Below are 5,563 nucleotides of genomic sequence, written 5' to 3'. Positions count from 1 at the left end.
GGGGCACCCTAGGGCCTATACTGCAAGTCCATGGAGAGATGTGGACCCCTGGGAAGCTTGCTGGGGTCAGAGGCCCATGGGTGGAGGGCAAGGGGGCATGCTGGGGCCTATACTGCAAGTCCAGGGAGAGAGGTGGACCCCTGGGTAGCTTGCTGGGGAATAAAGCCCCTAGGTGGAGGGCCAAGGGGCACCCTGGGGCCTCTACTGCAAGTCCAGGGAGAGATGTGGACCCCTGGGTAGCTTTCTGGGGTCAGAAGCCCATAGGTGTTTGGCCAGGGGGCACCCTGGGGCCTCTACTGCAAGTCCAGGGAGAGATGTGGACCCCTGGGTAGCTTGCTGGGGTCAGAAGCCCATAGGTGGTGGGCCAGGGGGCACCCTGGGGCCTATTCTGCAAGTCCAGGAAGAGAGGTGGACCCCTGGGTAGCTTCCAGGGGTAAGAGGCCCCTAGGTGGAGGGTAAGAGGGAACCCTGGGGCCTCTACTGCAAGTCTAGGGAGAGAGGTGGACCCCTGGGTAGCTTGCTGGGGTCAGAGGCCAGTAGGTGGAGGGCCAGGAGGTACCCTAGGGCCTCTACTGCAAGTCCCGGGAGAGAGGTGGACCCCTGGGTGGCTTGCTGGGGTCATATTCAACTAGGTGGAGGGCCAGGGGGCACCCTGGGGCATATCCTGCAAGTCCAGGGAGAGAGGTGGACCCCAGGGGAGCTTTCTTCCCAGATAGCAAAATACACTCGGGCCAGTTCCGGCTAGATTGTTGCCTGCCGGAGACTTACCCCTCGGCCCAACTCCGGCTGCCGGACTCGGGCCGGATGCCTGTGGACTCACTGCCCGATTCCAGCCCGAATCAAGTGGGCCAGATGCGGCGGCCGTAAGCGAGCCGACGCTGCGCATCCGCGCCAGAATCGGCGCGGGGGCAATGTGCGCTGCGGCCCGGAGCTGGCGCGACTCCGTATTTATACACCTTATAAAACCTTTTAGTATTACATTGGTACTTGATGTATGGTATTACAACCATTTGAATTTATACAACAGCAAACACAGGCTATAATGTACACACAAAGTGTAAGCACTGTGTTTAACCTTTGAATAAAGTGCAAACTGCATACATATTCTGTAACGAAAATAATCAGACAAATGACAAAATAAATAAATGTTAATAGTTTATTGATTGCAAGAAAAAAATAGTACTAAAATTTTATAAATAATTTTGTAGTGCACAAGAATATCAATATAAAAACAACAATAAAACAACACAATAAAGACACACAGAAAGATTTAAACAAAAAATCTAAAAATTACACACAAACACAGATGTTTTTAAAACAACCCTGTTTTCCCCAATAGACTTGAATTAAAAATTTGTACAAACAGCTAAATTTTATATAAACCTAAATATAGAAACCAATTTAAGATATAGCAAGAAACATCTTAAAAATACCAATGACAATCCGTAAAATATACAAGTCAAACTTGTAAAAAGTACTGCAGAATTCTGAAGAAACATCTTGAAACATTTTTTAATAAAACATTAAAATAATAATAAACAAACAAGTCAAACTTATTTTTAAATAAACTTGAACAAAATCAATTGCACAAACAGCAAGACATGAGTGAGATGATTATACATTTCATATATATACACGTCTTGTGCAATTTTATATTTATAATTTTATTTGTATTACGTTTATTAAAAATGTATCAAGATGTTTCTTCAGAATTTGGCGCACACACATACATACATACATACATACATACCATACATATATACACACACACATACACACATATATATATACATATATAAATGCAAATGAAAGAAACAAATTGTTCAAGTATCAGGGAACATCCTAATACACTTAAAAATGTTGTTTAAAAAATAAAACAAAATAGTGATATAGACATTTGATACATTAGCTTTCTCTTCTTTCTTCCTCCATCCCTGTCAGGGGCAAGTTGTAGCTACCTTGTAATGCATTTTTCCACTTCTTTATCAGTGGTGTGGTATGGACATTTGTCCTCACTCCATCTGTGATTAAAAGATAAACAGATAATTAGTAGTGAACAAGTACTAATGTAAAAAAAAAAGAAAAAAGTAGGAAAAAAGTAGGCTACCTACGAAGCAAAAAAACAATAAAAAAAAACAAATAAACTTAAAACACTTTGAAATTAGCAAGAGCTTGAACTTACCAGTTTCTTCATTTGTTCGGGCTGCTCCTTTAGTTGATTTTCAAGCTTTTCCAAATCAAATTGGCCAAAGGAAGGTCAAATGTGTTTACATCTGGAATTTCATCACGTCTGTTTTGGTTTTGTGAGAATCAGGCCCAGCTGCTGCTTTATGACGTTGCATGATTTTAAAACTTCAGTCAGTCGTGCTAAAAAAGAAAAATAACAGATTAGTATAAATCAACCTGTAGCTTATTCTCATACAACTTCTGTAAATACAACAGTGGGTTAGACACTGCTGATATTCTCTAGTTGATCTTTACTTTCTAGCTGCATTAAACCTTAACAAATTTAGTGATGTCTTCAATTCTTACAAAAACATCACGAGATGCAATAAGTTCTGTCTTGATCTCAAACTGCACTAGAACAAAGAATGTAAATGTTCATAGGTGTACTGCAGGAGTGTCCAAACTTTTTGGGCCGAGGGGCAGATGCAAAAAAAAAACGTTGTCGCGGGCCAAATTTTACATACATCACACAGACACGTGTGTATATATATATATATATATATATATAAAAATACAGTTTAGTCAGAATTGTTAGCCCCCCTAAATTATTAGCCACCGTTTATTTTTTCCCCAATTTCTGTATAACGGAGAGTTAAACATTTTTTTCCACACATTTCTAAACATATAAGTTTTAGTAACTCTTTTTTAATAACTGATTTATTTTATCTTTGCCATGATGACAGTAAATAATATTTGACTAGATATTTTTAAGACACTTCTATACAGCTTAAAGTGACATTTAAAGGCTTAACTAGGTTAATCAAGTTAACTAGTCAAGTTAAGGTAATTAGGCAAGTTATTTTATAACAATGGTTTGTTCTGAAGACTTAAGGGGCTAATAATTTTGACCTTGAAATGGTTCATAAAAAAAATTAAACCGCTTTTTATTCTAGCCGAAATAAAACATGTCTTTCTCCAACATCATTTGGGAAATATTTAAAAAAGAAGAAATAAATCAATGAGGGGCTAATAATTCAGACTTCAACTGTGTGTAGATAGATAGATAGATAGATAGATAGATAGATAGATAGATAGATAGATAGATAGATAGATAGATAGATAGATAGATAGATAGATAGATAGATAGATAGATAGATAGATAGATAGATAGATAGATAGATAGATAGATAGAGACAGACAGACAGACAGACAGATATATAGATCATAACAAGAACTGCTGCTTGATTGAATGCATGTAATAGCGACACCCGGTGGTTATTTATTGAATAAATTCATAAATGTTCATTTTTGTATAGCGGGCCAGATTCTATTGATATTTATAAAAAGCCTCGCGGGCCGCAGATGGCCCGCGGGCCGTAGTTTGGACATGCCTGGTGTACTGGAATGTACAGTATCTGTGCATCTTGATGGTGGTCTTAAGATTTCTGCCATAGTCATTGATGGTGATGGTACTTGTGGTGCTGCATTGATTTCTAAAATCTTCATACCTGCCTTTTATCCAGCCTCTTTGTTCCAAGTAATTTTTCTTCATCACGGTATAGATGTGTCTATACTGTCCCTTGATCAGATACATTTACAAAACAAAACATCACTTTAGTATAGTGCCAGGGCAAAACTCACAGGTTGTAATAGATCAATGACATAATGTATGTGTTTAAAATAATTGCAAACAAACCTGTTCTGTCTTTAGATGTATGACGGGCGATCATCATCCTCATCCGTCTACCAGTCAGAAATCACAGTTGCGTGTGGATGTTTGAGTCGAGCTTCCTCATATGCATCTATAATAAAACATCACATTGTTGTTAACCTCCCGTAAAGAAAAGTTCAAATCCTGAAATACTATCAAAGTTAATTAATGCATATAATACCTATAGTGTAAATAATCAGTACACAGAAGGTTGCACAAGATTTATTCGGAGATTCATGCAGAGTGACAGCCTTATGAATCTGAGACATAGATTTGTAAGATGGCCAAGGACAAGCATTATTCTGTACCCATGAAGATTAACCTACCATTGTGAAAAATGTTTAATGATGATGATAGCCAATAACAATAAACCATTTCAGCTGTTTGTGAAGCAATTAGTAATGTAATGTCTGAAAAGCTCAATCTATGTTGAAAATGTATCAGCAGTTTACAGCTTATAATGGACTTTTAGCACACAACTATAACATGCCTATTCACGTTCAAAAGAGTGTTCCATTGACTTCTTTGGTCGTGATGTGCTGCAAAATGATCTCACTAACCTTTGTTAAACAAGAACAATGACACTTAACCAACAAATATTGTTACCCATTCATTTAAATCAGAATTTATCACTGTCAATAACATAAAAAACAAAAAAAAAAACATCAAAATCTGCTTTAAGACGTTCAGTTTTACATTAACTGATCATTACAGCTTGAACAAAAGATATAATTGATTCACATAGGCTAACACATATGAATTAAAGTGCACACTGATATATTTCTCATGGATAATTTAAAGAGAATAGTAAACAGTCGAGTTTCCATCATTTTTCGTGACTAACTGCATAAACAAGATAAACAATAATATTTTATTAATCCAAAACGATTCGTTTTTATTTACACATAATCACAGAATTAATACTGTTGAATAAGTATACGCCTGTACAATGATTTTTTCAACATCCACGGTATAATGTTAAATCAGGAAAAACACGTTTTGCCATGTTAGCGTTAATGGATTCGTCTACAGAAACTTTCTTTAACGCAGTTAGCATACACACAAATTCGTTTCATGTAAAAGGAAAAGGAACTTTCAGACGTGTTTGTAACTGTTAGCGTTAGCATACATTAGCTCCAGTCGTGTTTCTTAAAGCAATTTACATTTCGTATCAAACTGTTTTAAATTACTAAACGCTGTTACAACCAAACACCGTGGAAATGTTTTAAGCTCTAAATTCGCTAATTATACAGTACACAAGCAGTAAAGAGCTTACCTTTCTGACCGGAATCCACGTGAAATGTTTGAAAAATCAAACTTTTTCTTCTTGTGATCTTCGTGCCATGGTGGTTGACAACCAGCTTTTTGGAGCATTACCGCCACCGTCTGGATTGGAGTTTGGATCATGAGTTTAGTCACGCATGTGTTTATTATGAAACCAACTTCTGCTTTAAAAAAACAGTCAGCACAGGAGCGTGCTATTTCAAAAATAAGCGAATTTTACATAGTTTTTCTCTAGATGACATGTATAATCTATTTATAAATAATATTGTTTTGTTTGCGTCTAAACATTGCGACCATCCACACTAAATATTCTTTTTTTTTTTTTTTTTGCTATCGTACCATGAATATGTTCTCAAATTATCATTAAACGTGGAGCTAACAGATTACTAAATAAAATAAGAA

General features: G+C 37.1%; 1 long non-coding RNA gene across 2 annotated transcripts; it reads right to left on the bottom strand.

The window, feature by feature from the left end:
- Positions 1-1,139: 1,139 nt before the first annotated feature.
- LOC141380687 (uncharacterized) lies at positions 1,140-5,225 on the bottom strand. 2 transcript variants are annotated; one of them, XR_012399341.1, is made up of 5 exons: positions 5,154-5,225; positions 3,863-3,968; positions 3,675-3,745; positions 2,183-2,367; positions 1,140-2,021 (listed from the first exon to the last, which is right to left on the bottom strand). It is a non-coding gene; the product is annotated as an uncharacterized lncRNA (long non-coding RNA). The 2 variants fall into 2 exon arrangements; XR_012399342.1 differs by having other exon boundaries at positions 1,144-2,021; positions 3,679-3,745.
- Between the last annotated feature and the right edge of the window lie 338 nt (positions 5,226-5,563).

This window comes from Danio rerio, chromosome 24 (genome assembly GCF_049306965.1).
Source record: "Danio rerio strain Tuebingen ecotype United States chromosome 24, GRCz12tu, whole genome shotgun sequence".
NCBI lineage: Eukaryota > Metazoa > Chordata > Actinopteri > Cypriniformes > Danionidae > Danio > Danio rerio.
Note: the sequence above shows the minus strand (reverse complement) of the source record. Positions and strands in the feature narration are given on the sequence as shown.